This window comes from Triticum dicoccoides, chromosome 1A, assembly GCF_002162155.2.
Source record: "Triticum dicoccoides isolate Atlit2015 ecotype Zavitan chromosome 1A, WEW_v2.0, whole genome shotgun sequence".
Classification (NCBI taxonomy): Eukaryota; Viridiplantae; Streptophyta; class Magnoliopsida; order Poales; family Poaceae; genus Triticum; species Triticum dicoccoides.
Genome location: NC_041380.1, coordinates 413,570,756 through 413,587,566, shown reverse-complemented (window position 1 = coordinate 413,587,566; position 16,811 = coordinate 413,570,756).

The following is a 16,811-nucleotide window of genomic DNA, read 5'->3' as shown; positions in this document are numbered from 1 at the left end:
GAAGGCAAGTACTTAGCCTTTTAGAGTTTTTAGCAAGTTAATTTAGGAAACGGCAAGCCGACTGCTAAAGAGTCGGTTGTAAAAGGTTGAAAACCGGCTTTAAATTATGAGCAAGCTTTGAGTCCTTAGCCATTTTTCATATGGACACCCATTCTACCTTACTCCTGTTCGCCGGACAGTCGCTCTACGATCTGCGGCTTCTAACAGGAGACGGCTTAAGTGCCACACATTACTTGTCCGGCTGCAGGAAGTCGTTTCATAGCTCAAGTCGGCAAGTCCCCGGGCCGACTAGTCGAACCCGGTGCCAAGTGGCACAATGAAGAATAACATATTCATAGGCATAACTCTTTATCACATAGATAAAAGAAGGCAGTCCCCGAGCTCTTCTCGAGGGGCCCGAGGTCTTCGTACTTTAATACAAAAGGTAGCGTGATACATACTGCATTAATTGTAAAATCTTCGGAGGAGGTTTGCATTCCATGGCCGCTCTATCTCTTTGCTGGAGTCGTTCCTCTTGCGTGCTCGGGGCTTCTGAGCATCGATCAGGTAGTAGGAGTCGTTGCCCAACACTTTGCTGATGATGAAAGGGACTTCCCAAGGTGCTAAGAGCTTGTGCTGGCCGGCTATTCGCTGAATCAGCCGGAGCACAAGGTCTCCTTCTTGGAAAGATCGCGGCTTGACCTTCCGGTTGTAGTATCGGCGTAGGCTCTGCTGGTAGATGCTGGACCGGCTGAGTGCCAACAGCCGGCCCTCTTCCAGCAGATCGATGCCGTCTTGACGTGCTTCTTCTGCTTCCTCTTTGGTGTACATGGTGATTCGAGGGGAGTCGAACTCTATGTCCGTTGGGATGACGGCTTCAGCACCGTAGACGAGGAAGAAGGGCGTGAAGCCGGTTGACTTGTTTGGAGTCGTGCGCAGGCTCCAGAGGACGGCTGGCAACTCATCAAGCCAGCAGCCTGCCGACCGCTCCAGAGGCTCGACCAGCCGAGGCTTGATGCTGGACAGGATTAGGCCGTTTGCTCGCTCTACCTGGCCGTTGGACTGCGGATGGGCAACGGACGCTAAGTCCAGTTGGATGCCTTTCGTCGCGCAGAAACGGGCCAAGGCACCTTTGGAAAAATTTGTGCCGTTGTCGGTGATGATGCTGTGCGGTATGCCGTACCGAGTTGTGATGTCAGAGATGAAGGTCATAGCGGTCGGACCATTTAAACTCTTGATTGGTTTTGCTTCTATCCACTTGGTGAACTTGTCCACTGCGACAAGTAAGTGAGTCAAACCACCTCATGCCGTCTTGAATGGTCCGACCATGTCCAGGCCCCAAACAGCAAAGGGCCAGGCAATCGGAATAGTTTTGAGTGCCGAAGCCGGCTGATGAGGCTTAGAGCAGAACTTCTGGAACCCCTTGCATTTTTGGACCAAAGACTTGGCGTCTTCAAGAGCAGTCGGCCAGAAGAAGCCATGGCGGAAAGCTTTGGTGACGAGTGCTCTCGAAGCCGCATGGTGGCCACACTCGCCTTGATGGATGTCTTTGAGGATTGCTTGGCCTTGCTCTGGCTCCACACAGCGCTGGTAAACACCAGTGACACTGCGCCTTACGAGCTCTCTATTGACGATGGTGTACGCTGCCGCCCGGCATTGTACTTGCCGAGCCGAGATCTCATCGGTTGGCATCTCTTTGTTCACCATGAATTTGAGGATGGGCTGGGCCCATGAAGGTGCTGCAATTTCTGCAACAGCCAAGACTGCGACTTGGACGAGGGTGGCTGGGCCGGGAGGTGGCAGGTTGGAGTCGGCAGCCGCTTGTTGTGTCGATGAAGTCCCCGGGCGGATTGGCGCAGTCCCCGGGCCGGGCTTTGAAGTCTCCGGGCTGAGCTCTGAAGTCTCCGGGCTGACTGCCGCAGTCCCCGAGCTGGGTGAGACTGCCACAATTCCCGTGCCGCCTGCCAGAATACTCGTGCCGTCTGCGGGGGCTCTTGAGTCGGATCCGACTACTTCAGGAGGAGCCAGCACAAAGATGGAGTCTAACTCCGGCGATCGCTTGACGGACGGCTTGAGTAGGCGCTGGAGGGCGATGCTGGACGGTATCGCCTGACGGGTGGAGCCGATTCGCGCCAGGGCGTCTGCTTGGTCGTTGTCATTTCTTGGTACATGGAGAAACTCGCACCCCTCAAAATATCCGCTGAGTTGTTGTATGAGGAAGCGGTAGCTTGCCATGTTTGCGTCCTTGGCGTCCCAATCGCCTAACGACGGCTGGACCACCAAGTAGGAGTCACCATAGCACAGGATCCGGCGAATGCCGAGCTCTTTGGCTAGCGGGAGCCTGTGAATGAGTGCCTCATACTCGGCGACATTGTTGGAGGCAGTGAAATGGATTTGCAACACATATTTGAGCTTGTCGCCCTTGGGAGAGGTGAGGACGATGCCGACCGGTGCGCATCTTGGAACCATCGAAATGCATTCGCCAATGGGTGGAGTCGGGCGCTGGCGGTAGATACTGGGTTTCGGCCAGTCAACGAGGAAGTCGGCCAACGCTTGTGACTTGATGGCAGTGCGAGGTTGGTAGTAGATGGTGTAGGGGGCCAAATCTATGGCCCACTTGGCCACTCGACCCGAATCGTCTCGGCTGCCGATGATCTCGGCTAGAGGAGCCGTGCAGACCATAATGATTGGATGTTCTTGGAAGTAAGGCTTCAATTTCTTGGCGGCAAAGTGCACACCATAGCACATCTTCTGGTAGTGGGGGTAGTTTTGCTTGGAGGTCAACAGTACTTCACTCAAATAATATACCGATCTCTGGACTAGTAGTGCTTTGCCTTCCTCCTTGCATTCTACCACAATGACTGTGCTGACCACTCGGCTGGTGGCAGCGATGTAGAGGAGCATGGGCTCCTTAGGAGTCGGAGCCGCCAGGACAGGTGGAGTAGTCAGCATCTTCTTTAGTTGGAAAAATGCTTCGTTCGTCTTGTGGTTCCACTCGAAAAAAGTGGTCTTCTTCATGAGTTGGTACAGGGGAAGAGCCTTCTTGCCCAGCCGACTAATGAATCGGCTGATGGACGCGAAACAACCGGTGAACTTTTGTACGTCCAGCAGTCGGCTGGGTACCTCCATCCTTTCAATGGCCTTGATCTTCACAGGGTTGCATTCTACACCGCGTTCGGAGACCAGGAAGCCAAGGAGCTGGCCGGCTGGTACTCCGAAGACGCACTTCTCCGGGTTGAGCTTGATCTGAGATCGGCGCAAGTTCTCAAAGGTCTCCTTGAGGTCTTCCAGCAGTGTTCCACACTTCTCCGTTTTTACCACCACATCATCCACGTAAACATGAGCATTTCTGCCGAGCTGCTTGAGGAGGCACTTCTGCATGCATCGTTGGAAGGTGACGCCGGTGTTCCTCAAGCCGAACGTCATGGTCAGGCAGCAAAAAGCTCCAAACGGCGTGATGAAGGTAGTCTTCAGCCTGTCGGCTGGGTTCAACTTGATCTGGTGATATCCTGAATATGCATCCAAGAAACTCAACAGCTCGCATCCGGCTGTGGAGTCTATCACTTGGTCGATCCTTGGCAAACCGAACGGGTCCTTGGGGCATGCTTTGTTGAGGCTAGTGTAGTCAATACACATTCGCCATTGCTTGTTCTTCTTCAGTACCAGGACCGGGTTGGCCAGCCATTCTGGAAAGAATACTTCCATGATGAAGCCGCCCGCAAGCAGCCGGGCTATTTCTTCTCCAACAACTCTCCTCTTCTCTTCCGACAAGCGGCACAAAGGCTGCCTGACTGGCTTGGCATTAGATCAGACGTGTAACTTGTGCTCGGCGAATTCCGTCGGGACACTTGGCATGTCTTTGGGGGACCATGCGAAGATGTCTCGATTCTCACGGAGGAAATCGACGAGCTCGCCTTCCTATTTGCTGTCGAGGTTGGCGCCTACGACATCGTACCTCTCTGGGTGCTCTGGGTCGAAAGGTATCTTCTTTGTTTCTTTGGCCGGCTTGAATGAGCCCTCAGCTTCCGACTCTCTCGGATCAGGCGACATCACTGGCTATTTGCTTGCCATTGCCACAACCCAATCTAGCAGTCGCTTCTCAGCTGCGATCATGAGGGACTCGGCCAGCCGACTGCTCTCTGATGCGCAGGCGGACGACTTCTTGTAGTCGCCAGTTATGGTCAGGATCCCCTTGGAACTCGGCATCTTCATCTTGAGGTAGGCATAGTGGGGGACAGCCATGAACTTAGCCAGGGCTGGCCAGACAAGCAGCGCATGGTATGGGCTCTCCAAGTCCACCACCTCGAACCAAATTGACTCTTGGTGGAAATGATCTTTGTCTCTGAAGAGGACGTCAATCAAGATCTTGCCGATTGGAGAGTAGGAAAGGCCAGGAACTATGCCGTGGAACACCGTCCGGCTGGACTGTAGTTGTCTCTGCCTGATCCCTAACTTCTCCATGGTGTCTTTGTACAGGATGTTGATGCTGTTGCCGCCGTCTATCAGGACTCTGGAGAAGTGAGCAGCTCATTTGTCTGTGGCAAAGGTGGCGTCCAAAACCAAGGCGTAGGAGCCAGGTTTGGGTATTACTTCTGGGTGGTCAGCTCTGCTCCAGCTGATGGGCTTCTCAGACCAATGCATGAACTCGGGGGTGTCAGATGCTACTGCATTCACCTCCTGCTGTTGCAGCCGCCTGCTGCATCGATCGTCGTCCACACTGGTGAACACGACATAAGCTCCCTGCTCTTCTGGATACTCATCTTGCACTGCGCCGACCGGTCTGACCGCCGGCTGCTGGGGCGGAGGAGGCGGCTGCCCCACAGGTGGGGGAGGCAAAAGTCCTTCTCCCTTGGCTATCCTGGTGAGCTAGTGGCATTTACGAGTGGTGTCATTGGACGGTTTTGCGCCATTGTGGAACTTGCAGGGTCCATCCAAAGTTTGCTCATGTGAGAAAGCCGGCTGCCAATTGGGCTTGCCACCCTTCTGGCGTTTGGGCGGGGGCTGCCCTTCCGGTTGCTGGTTTTCGACCGTCGCCACCTGCCGACTGGTGGAAGTCGGTGGTGGGGCTTTGCCCTTGTGGTCGTTCTGCTGTTAACGCCGACTGGCATCTCTGGCCGGAGTTCGAGGAGCCCGAGGAGCCACCTTGCCGGTCGCGCTAACTTGAATCTCTGTCTTCATGGAGGAGTCGGCCGTGGCATACTTGTCTGCTATGATCAACAGCTCATCGAGGATTTCCGGCTCGTCACAGAGATGCTTGTGCCTGAGGAGGGTGCCCTCTCGGCATCCTGCGGTGAAGTACTCAATGGCCTGCACCTCGTGCATGCCTTCGCAGGAGTTGCGAAGCTCGGCCCAGCGCGTGAGGTAGTCGCGGGTTGACTCGCTGGGGCCCTATACACATAAGGAGAGCCGGCGAGGCTTGGGAGGCCCCTTGTATGTGCTAGTGAAGTTGCGGACGAAGGCATCAGTGAAGTCGACCCAACTGTTGATGCTGCGGGGCCTTAAGCTATTCAGCCAAGTCCGGGCCGTGCCTTGGAACGTACTTCACGGCAACACGCTTGTTGCCGTTTGCCATGCTGACGGCCGTGGAGTAGTCGACCAGCCAGTCTTCCGGCTTCACGGAGCCGGTGTATTTGGGTGTATCTCTGGGGAGTGTGAACCCTTTGGGGAAGGGCTCGTCTCGGATGCAGGGGCCGAAACACGGCGGACCCAACTCGTCTTCTTCTTCAAGCGCCAGGGATCGGTGGAGACGGTCGATCCGGTGGCGGGCGTCATTCTCTCCGACTCCCTCTCGGCGGCCAAGGCAGTCGCCGAGCGTCGGGTGATCAATAGGCGGCGGGGAGACTCGCCTTTCCCTTCAAGGGGGAGGAGGCAGACAGTCGTCCCGTCGTTCCACTGTTCTTGGGCGACCGTCTCGGTCGCGCTCTATGGTGATGCGAGTCCGACTGCGGCTGGCAACCGTCTCCTTGTCTTTTCTTCCGCGGACGCTGCCAGTTGGCATCCGAGACTCCACGCATTGGTCTCGGCGCAGAAGCAGGTTGTCATTCTATCGGCGCGATGCATCAGTGTGGCAGCCGACCTTGTTCTGCTCAGCAGTCGCGTCAAGGAGTCGCTGGACGCGCCCGTCATCAAGCGACGCTCTTCACCCTCGAACCTATCTAGCTCGCCCGCCGCCGCCTGGGCGGCCCGAATGTTCTCCGCGGGCGTGGCGTAGACGGGGCGATTCGCCCCGAACAGATCGGCGATAGCTGCGTCGCGCTGCTGGACTGTGCCAAGGCGGCTGGGCCCAGCCGCAGCCGGCGTGCCGCCCACATCGCGGTCCATCTCGCGCTGGTAGGCTTCTGATAGGCGTCTCATGCTAGCCAGCTTTTTGGCGCCTTCGACTAACTGAAGGCGGCGTGCCTCCAGCGTTTCGGTGTCGGCGTCTTCAGGGATGGGCACCGCCAGGTCTTGTAGTGCCGCGTTGAGCGGGTCATAATCACCCCGGCCAGAGTGCTCGTCATGATCAATGACAAGCACTTCCGTGACGGTGCTTCTGCCGCTCTCCGCGCGAGGAAGTGGTTCATCGTAGACCACCACGTTGGTGGGGAACATGTCAAGCGACGCGGTGTCGGAGTCGACCAACATCGGATCGGTGGAGCCTACGGACTCCAAGTCCCCAGCTGGCTCGCTGGCAACATGGAGTTGATCGAGGAGGCCCGCAAGGAGGCTCTCGAGGCCGCCCGTGCCTGCGTCGGATGCGGGCTCGTCGGAGAGGCGGACCTCGCCAACAAGATTGGCGAGGCAACTGGCTGCGCATGCGATTTCAGCGCCATGCAGCACGTCGGCACAGACTCCGTCTAGCATGCCGGGCTAACTGCGCTCGCTAGGGAGAAAAAGGGTTCCCGTTCAGAACAGGTCTCCGGACGATGGTGCACTAGGCCCTACGGTGGGCGCCAAATGTCGGGGGTTGGGTGCGACATATGCCAATGGATGGCTTATCATGGTGGGGGCGAGTAAAACATCGCCGGTGCATGGAAACGGGATGAGGCGTAGACACGAACGCCGACGTACTTTACCCAGGTTTGGGGCTCTCCTAGGAGATAACACCCGTACTCCTACTCTGCGGGGTCTCCGCATGATCACTAAGGCAAAGTGAGTACAGAGGCGCTCCTTGAGCTGTATCTGTGCGTAGGACGAGGCAGGGCTAACTCTCTCCATCCTCTAAGGTCTGGTCTAGTTCTAATGAATCGGATCCCTTTGCATGGGTGTCCTGGGGGGTTTATATAAGCCTACCCCCTAGGGGTACAATGGTAAACTATATGGACGCAGGGCCTAGCTGTCAGTATCTTCGCCTGCGGGCCCTCCTGCCGACTACTGGGGCCCGCCGATTGGTGGGCCCAGCCGACTGGTCTGGTACGGAGCCGACAGGCCGCACCCACCGCTGGCGGGTCCTGCCGGCTGCTGATTACTGTAGTCGTGCTTCTAATGACGTAGGCTTGGTCATGGGGTCGTGGCTACAGTCCTGCCGCCTGGCAGGCGATTACTGTAGCCACTCCCCGTCTCGTTTGGTTAATGGCGCGTGGGACCCATGGGAGGGGCAGGCCGACTTCCGCAGGCCGGCTCCCTATGGGTCCGACTGGTGGCGCCCTTGCCGTCTTCCGGACTCTCACTGACTGGTAGGGCCCGTCATTCATGGATCGTACCGTCAGGCCATCATGGGTACAGGACTCCGCCCACTGTTGCTGATGTCAGGGATGGCATGGCAACAGTCCTGTGCCAAACGGAGATCTCCGCTAGTACAGTGCACTGTGCCCCGGCCATCCCCTGGAAAAGGGGAGGGAGTGGGCTTTACTGTCGCTACTCCCTGTCCCATCCCCCCTGATGAGTGCATGGGCTTTGCTGGTGTGGTGGGCCGACTCCCCGTGGCCGGCTTCTCTGGAAGCCGCCAGTCAGAGTCAGCCGGTCTTGATCTCTTCTCTAGGACTCAGACGCATATGGGCTGCCGACTGTTCCTCCAGCCGCCCTCCTGAAGTCGGCTCTCCGTCTGTTGTCTTGAGGGGCGCAGTCAGCCCCGATGTCTTGAAAGGTTATGGGCCTCGGGTTAGCCTACCCGTGGCCCATTACTCCGACATCTATCACACCCGATCATCATGTGGTGTCTCAACACGACGAACTGTCATAACGGTGCATACTCAGGGAGAACACTTATACCTTGAAATTTAGTTAAGGGATCATCTTATAAAGCTACCGCCGCACTAAGCAAAATAAGATGGATAAAAGATAAACATCACATGCAATCAAAATATGTGACATGATATGGCCATTATCATCTTGTCCTTTAGATCTCCTTCTCCAAAGCATCGTCATGATCTCCATCATCACTTGCTTGACACCTTGATCTCCATCGTAGTGTCGTGGTCATCTTGGCAGCTATTGCTTCGACAATTATCGCTAACGCATAGTGATAAAGTAAAGCAATTACATGGCGTTTGCATTTCATACAATAAAGAGAAAAGTATAAGGCTCCTGCCAGTTGCCAGTAAGTTTTACAAAACATGATCATCTCATAGAATAACATATATCACATCATGTCTTGACCATATCACATCACAACATGCCCTGCAAAAACAAGTCACACGTCATCTACTTTGTTGTTGCAAGTTTTACATGGCTGTTATGGGCTTCTAGCAAGAACCGTTCTTACCTACACATCAAAACCACAATGGTGATTTATCAAGTTTGCTGTTTTAACCTTCAACAAGGACCGGCCATAGTCAAATTCAATTCAACTAAAGTTGGAGAAACAGACACCCGCTAGCCACCTTTATGCAAAGCTAGTTGCATGTCTATCGGTGGAACCTGTCTCATGAACGTGGTCATGTAAGGTTGGTCCAGGCCGCTTCATCCAACAATACCGTAAAATCAAAATAAGACATTGGTGGTAAGCAGTATGACGATCACCGCCCACAACTGTTTGTGTGATACTCGTGCATATCATCTCCGCATAGACCTGGCTCGGATGTCACTGTTGGGGAACGTAGCATGCAATTTCAGAAAAATTCCTACGCTCATGCAAGATCTATCTAGGAGATGCAAAGAAACGACAGGGGGAGAGTGTGTCCATGTACCCTCGTAGACCGAAAGTGGAAGCGTTTGACAATGCGTTGATGTAGTCAAACTTCTTCTAGATCCGACCGATCAAGCACCGAACGTACGGCACCTCCGAGTTCTGCACACGTTCAGCTCGATGACGTTTGTCGTCCTCTTCATCCAGCAAAGGTGTCGAGGAGGAAGACGAGTTCCGTCAGCACGACCGCGTGGTGACGGTGATGGTGAAGTGATCCGCGCAGGGCTTCGCCTAAGCACTACGAAGATATGACCGGAGGCGTAAACTGTGGAGGGGGGCGTCGCACGCGGCTAACAATTGTTGGTGTGTGCTTGTGAGGCGCCCCTTCCCCACATATATATAGGTGGGAGGGGAGGAGATGCAGCCAGGGAACCCTAGGGCTTGGCCACCGCCCCCTAGGGGCTCTGCCTTGCCCCGCGCCCTCGCTTTCCTTTTATAAAAAGGGGGAAGGAAAGAGGGCAGAGGGGGAAGGAAGGGGAATCCTATTCCCTCTCTTTCCTTTCATCATCCCCTTTTCCTTCTCCACTTAGTCCAGCCCATATGGGAGGCGCACCAGCCCCTTGTGGCTGGTGTGTTTCACCTCTTGGCCAATATATTTTGCCGGGGGTGCCCGGAACACCTCCCGGTGATCCGATATGTACCCGGTACCCTCCGGAACACTTCCGGTGTCCGAATACCATCGTCCTATATATAAATATTTACCTCTTGACCATCTAGAGACTCCTCATCATGTCCGTGATCTCATCCAAGACTCCAAACAACATTCGGTCACCAAATCACATAACTCATATAATACAATATCGTCATCGAACGTTAAGCGTGTGGACCCTATGGGTTCGAGAACTATGTAGACATGACCGAGAAACCTCTCTGGTCAATAACCAATAGTGGAACCTGGATGCTCATATTGAATCCTACATATTCTCTGAAGATCTTTATCGGTCGAAGCATTATGACAACATACGTTATTCCCTTTGTCCATCGGTATGTTACTTTCCCGAGATTCGATCGCCGGTATCTTCATACCTAGTTCAATCTCGTTACCGGAAAGTCTCTTTACTCGTTCCGTGATACATTATCTTGTAACTAAATCATTAGTCACTTTTCTTGCAAGGCTTCTTATGATGTGCATTACCGAGAGGGCCCAAAGATACCTCTCCGATACTCGGAGTGACAAATCCTAATCTTGATCTATGCCAACCCAACAAACACCTTCGGAGATACCTATAGAGCATGTTTATAATGACCTAGTTACGTTGTGATGTTTGATAGCACACAAGGTATTCCTCCGGTATCCGGGAGTTGCATAATCTCATAGTCTAAGGAATATGTATTTGACATGAAGAAAGCAATAGCAATAAAACTGAATGACCAATATGATAAGCTAATGGAGGGTCTTGTCCATCACATCATTCTCCTAATAATGTGATCCCCTTATCAAATGAAACTCATGTCCATGGTTAGGAAACCTTAACCATCTTTGATCAACGGGCTAGTCAAGTAGAGGCTCACTAGGGACACAAAGTTTGTCTATGTATTCACACATGTATTTAGGTTTCCGATCAATACAATTCTAGCATGAATAACAAACATTTATCATGAATAAGTAAATATAAAATAACAACTTTATTATTGTCTCTAGGGCATATTTCCTTCATTAAGTTCATGGAGAAATAGTGTAATGCAATAAGAACGATGACATGATGTATACAAGGTCTATTTATGTTGAAATAGACCCCATCTTTTTATCCTTAATAGCAACAATACATACGTGTCGGTTCCCCTTCTTTCACTGGGATCAAGCACCCTAAGATCGAACCCATCACAAAGCACCTCTTCCCATGGAAAAAAAATCGATCTAGTTGGCCTAACTAAACCAAAGATTCGAAGAAGAAATACGAGGCTATAAGTAATCATGGATATAAGAGATCAAAATACTCAAATAACTTTCATGGATAAAAACATAGATCTGATCATAGACTCAAAGTTCATCGGATCCCAACAAACACACCGCAAAAAGAGTTACATCAAATACATCTCCCAGATACCATTGTAAAAAGTGCCCGAAGTGGACTTTCTATCAACCTTGTCACTGACATAGTCCGAACCGGAGTAGCCAACAAGGTCAAAAGTTGCCCTCTTAGGATACCAAATGCCAAAGTTTGGTGTATGAATTAAGTATCCCACTATCCTTTTCACGGCCTTAAGATGAAATTCTTTAGGGGGCGCTTGATATTGTGCACACATGCACACACTTAGCATGATATCAAGAAGGGAGGCACATAGATATAACAATGAACCAATCATAGAGCGGTAAACCTTTTGGTCAACCGGTTTGCCATCCTTAGTCAAGTCAAGATGCCCACTAGTAGGCATGAGTGTTTTCATACCTTTGCTTTCTTGCATGTTGAACTTCTTGAAAATATCCTTGGCATTCTTTGTTTGAGAGACAAAGGTACATTCCTTAGTCTGCTTGATCTACAAACCAAGGAAAAATTTGAGTTCACTCATCATAGACATCTCAAACTTCTCCGACATTAGCCTTCCAAACTTTTCAGTAAAATGGGGGTTAGTAGAACCAAATATGATATCTGCCACGTAAATTTGCCACACAAATAATTCACCATTAACCCTTTTAGTAAAAAGTGTAGAATCAATCTTCTCAATCTCAAAGCCTTTTTCAATAAGAAACTTGGTCAAGCATTTATACCATGCTCTAGGAGCTTGTTTAAGACCATAAAGAGCTTTGTGATGTTTGTAGACATGATTAGGTTTCTTGGGATTGACAAAGCCGGGAGGTTGTCTAACATAGACTTCATCCTCAATTTCTCCATTTAGAAAAGCACTTTTATTGTCCATTTGGTATAAAGTGATATCATGATGATTGGCATAAGCAAGTAAGATGCATATGGACTCAAGTATAGCAACAAGGGCATATGTCTCACCATAGTCCATACCTTCGACGTGAGTGTAGCCTTGAGCGACGACACATGCCTTGTTGCATACAACTTGTCCATCTTCATCTTGCTTATCCAAAACACCCATTTGGTTCCAATGACATTGTGCTTGTCGTCGGGCTTTTCAACTAATGTCCACACTTAATTCCTCTCGAAGTTGTGTAGCTCTTTGTGCATATCATTTACCCAATCCAGATCCTCAAGAGCTTCTTCAACCTTCATAGGTTAAACACTAGAAATGAATGAGTAGTGTTCACAAAAGTTAGCCAAACGAGTATTAGAGCGAGTGATTCTCCCAGTTTTAATATCATCAAAGATTTGTTCGATGGGGTGGTCTCTTGTGACTCTTGCTCTAACTCGTGAGAGCTTTTGTTTGGGTTGGGGTGGAACATCCTCCTCATTGTCTTCTTCTTCTCCTCCTTCATTGTTGTTGGTGTTGTCGTTCTCTTGTGGATTTGGAGAGGGAGGTTGAGGTGGTTCGTCTTGTTGTAGTTCCTCATTTTCTCCATGTTGACGTGTTCCACTTATGGATGCCTCCAAGTCGACTTGTGGTTCACCTTGATGTGAAGTTGAGGCTTCCACTTGAACGAAAGAGGTACTCTCCTTCACCTCCATTGGGCGAATCTTGCCAATGGACAAATCTTGGATTGCTTCCTAAGGATATTTGTCTCCTACATCAAGTGGCAATTTCTCTACTTGCGAGCCATTAGATTCATCAAACTTCACATCTACCATCTCTTCAACCTTTCGGGTGAAATTGTTGTAGACATGGTAAGTGTGAGAGTTTGAGCCATAACCGAGTAGGAAACCTTCATGAGACTTAGAAGCAAGTTTTTAGCGGCGATGCTTATCAAGAATGTAGCACTTTGAGCTAAATACACGAAAGTATCCAACTTGGGGTTTGTTACCGGTGAGAAGCTCGTATACCGTCTTGCCGAGAAGTTTGTGAAAATATAGTCGATTTGTGGCATGACAAGTTGTCTCGACCGCTTCCTCACAAAAGTCTTGGCGTTTTGAATTCATCAAACATCATTCTTGCCATCTCTATAAGTGTCTGGTTCTTCCTCTCAACAACTCCATTTTTTTGAGGTGTGTAGGTAGCCAAGAACTCATGTGAAATCCTTCTTCGTCAAGAATGGCGTTCTTGAACTCTGTTCCTTTGTCGCTTCGAACCTTCTTGATCTTCACTTCAAATTGGTTTTGGGCCTTCCTCGCGAAGTTCTTGAAGATCTTTTGGAACTACAATTTATCATCAAGAAAGAACACGCACGCAAATCTATTCATCAAACACATGGTCATGATGTTCTTCATGGCATGACTTCCTCCAACTTGTTTTCCTGCTTGACAAGAACTACAAAGTCTATCCTTTTCAAATATGACATCTTTAACACCGAGGATACACTACAAAAAAATACACTTCCGTGATGACACATGTTTGTCATAGTAGGTCACGTTTTCTGTCATGCATGTACATCCATGACGATTTTATGACAGAATCAAGATAGTCATACCTGTGCTATCGTAGAAGTGTTCCATGACATTATCAAAATTATCATCACGGAAGTGTCCACTTCCATGATGACAAATGGTGCGTCATGGAAGTGCTTTCGTCAAGGGTGACCGACACGTGGCATCCACCGTAACGGGTCGCTGCTAAGCTATCGGGTCCGGTTTTGGTTCCGATAACCCGCTAATAGCCCGGACCAATGAGGATTTTCCACGTGTAAAATTATCACTAGCCGGAGGAAACATGTGTTGGCTCACCATTTGGATAGATGTCATCCATTCATTGGATGGGAGGCACCTATGATACGTCGACACGTGGCACGGCCCAACAGAGGCCCATTCCGGTGAAAAGGCCGGCCTGTTTGACTTGGTCAAAAGGTAATGAGCCGGTCCACGGAAAGCCCGTTAAAGGCATGTTCGTATATAGCCCATTTATGGCCCGCTAACTCACGGCCCGTTACGGCCTATCGGAATTAAGCCCAGTAGCTTCATCCAAGCCGTCCAATATGATTTCAGTCCATTGTAACTTCTGGCCCATGTATGGCCCATGATGTCTTTCGGCCCATACGAGGCCATTTGTAACTCTTGGCTCATTAACGGCCTGTGGTGAATCTGGCCCGCAATAAACAGTGTACCGCTTTATACCCATTAATGACCTATTATTCCATTGGGCCATTTCCAACCCGTGTTATATTTCGGCCTTCTCAGGGCCCATTTATTCTTGGGCTGATTTCCAGCATTAGGTTACTTATGGCCCGTTACTGGCCTTTTTTGCTTGTGGGCCAAATTCAGCCCGTGGTTACAATCGGCCCGTTTGCGGCCCGTTAATCCGTTGGGCCGTTTTCATAGCATCATCAAATACGACAGATTAATGACGGCCCATTATTGTCGGACCATGAACGGATGATTCCAAATCTAGCCCGTTTACGGCCCATAATGCGGTCTGTTATTGGCCCATGTTTGGCCGATCGATCATACGGCCCGTAGAAGGCCCACTGATGCTACGGCCCATAGAAGGCCCATTGTTTCTACGGCCCGTAGGAGGCCCATGGTGAGTACAGTAAATATGTAGCCCATGGTTATTGTGGCCTAGTTTTAAAAAATAGGTTATTGCGGCCACTAGCAAACCGCGGAAAAAGAACTGCACTGACAACAAGCAAACAAATAAACAAGACAACAAGGAAATAAATAAGCAAGCAACTTACGCTAGGCTATCATGGCTATTACACATATTACATCCACTAGGCATCAAAGTTCATCACCAGTGCAAATATAGGGAACAAAGCAGCATATCATATACACTGGTTGTCAAAGTTGGCGACCAGTGCAATTAAACGCCGCAGCAAAACAAGTCCAGAACTGAAACCACTTTAGAAGAGCTCAAGAAACAATATCCTAGGTACCCATAATGCTGGCAAGATGCTTAGCAAGCTTATTAACTTTCTCTTGTTTGGCTCTTAAATCCTCCAGCACTTGTTGTTGCACAAGAAAGTATGCATCTGAATTCTGCAGGGACTTCCTTAGTCCTTCGGCTTCTTGCTGCAGCACAGCTGACTGATGCCTTTCAGCTTGTAGCTGAGACTGAAGAAGCTGAAGTGATTCAAGCAGCGAGTTCGAAGAGCATGTGCCAGCGGTACTGGCCAGTAAGTCAAACACTACATCAACGTAGGATTGTGGGGTTTTCTCACTGTCTACAAGATCATTTTTATCACCTTTCTTAGAGACTAACAGGGCTGTATCACTATATTGAACCTTATCTGCACTACTTTCTCTACCATTGCATAGTGGGGTGCTCTTCTCCAATATTCTGTTCGCATACTACAAGAGAAACAAGCAGACACATCACAAGTTTATCATGTAGTATATGAAACTCATTTTGGTAATCCGGTTCAGTAGTAAGGTGGACAGGATAAAAACAGGAAACAAACATATATCTATGTATTATGGTCACTATAGTATCCATATCATTCTAGTTTATGTTGCCAAATCAAGATAGAGACACAGTTCAACTCATATATTTTTAAGACACGACAGCATAGACAAGTGTGAGAAACTACACAGCATTGGCAACACTTGTAATGTGCATCACATGAGAACATAACTGTTTATACAGCTGAAACTGAAATCAACACAACACAAGAAGTTAGAACAGCAATCCAGTTAAAGAAATAGGTTTAAAACATACCTGTTGCGCCATTGGAGTTTCAATTGGATCCTTCAAATACTAAATTAGTTGGTATGAGTAAATACAGTGATGCAACAACAAAGGAGTATGGACCATAGCTACGGAATCTGACCTGAGAACAATTGTTCTTCTACTTTAAACGTGGAGTTTGGGTTCGTTGTGGTGGTCTTCGTGCTTTGGGCACTGTAGTTGCTTTACAAACTTCTCGTGTGGGGGTACTCTGTGGTGGACATGGTGCTTTGTCAACTAGAAGTGGGTTACTATCTACTGGGGTTGGGGTTAGATGGGTTGTAGCTGGTTCTCTCCCAATGGTGTGAGTGTGCAATGTGGAAGAGTCTCAATTATGTGTGGTGGGGCCAGTTTGTGGGCCAGTACAACCATGGTTCTATCTGCATCGACGGGCAGCACTGTCTTTTGTGAAGAACGGGTTTTTGCTCCCTTAGATACTCCCATCACCCCCTCCAATTCAAATGGCTGATAAACAAGAAAATAAATTGAACGTACAGACACTGTATGATAGACATATGTGGTAATTCACATATATGTTGTCTAACCAAATAGGACACCATGACACAATTTCACATATATGATGCCTAACTAAACAGTATAGCATGACACAATTTCAGATATATGATGGATAACTTAATAGGATATAATGGCATAATTCAACATATGATGAGTATCTAAACAGGATGACATGACAAAACTATATGATGTCTTTCTAAAATAAGTTGGGATGAAATAATTCACATACATGTTGTCTAAGTATACATGATGGCATGATATAATTGACATAATTGATTCATATACTAAGTAGCTTGCACTCGCATGTATGATCTCTAAACTAAGCAGATGGAATCCAATATTGTGCATATGATGTCTAAACTAAGCAATGCAAGACATCATATGCATGATATGAGAAATATAAACATTGTAACTTAGAGCATACACCTCAGGTGGGATATAGGACTGGTCATCTGTCTCTGAATCCTCCTCTGAGGAGCTCCCTGTAACCATCGAGATATATGCTTCAACAAGTAACATTGCCCACTCTGAAGACCTTGTTTTCACTCCTGAT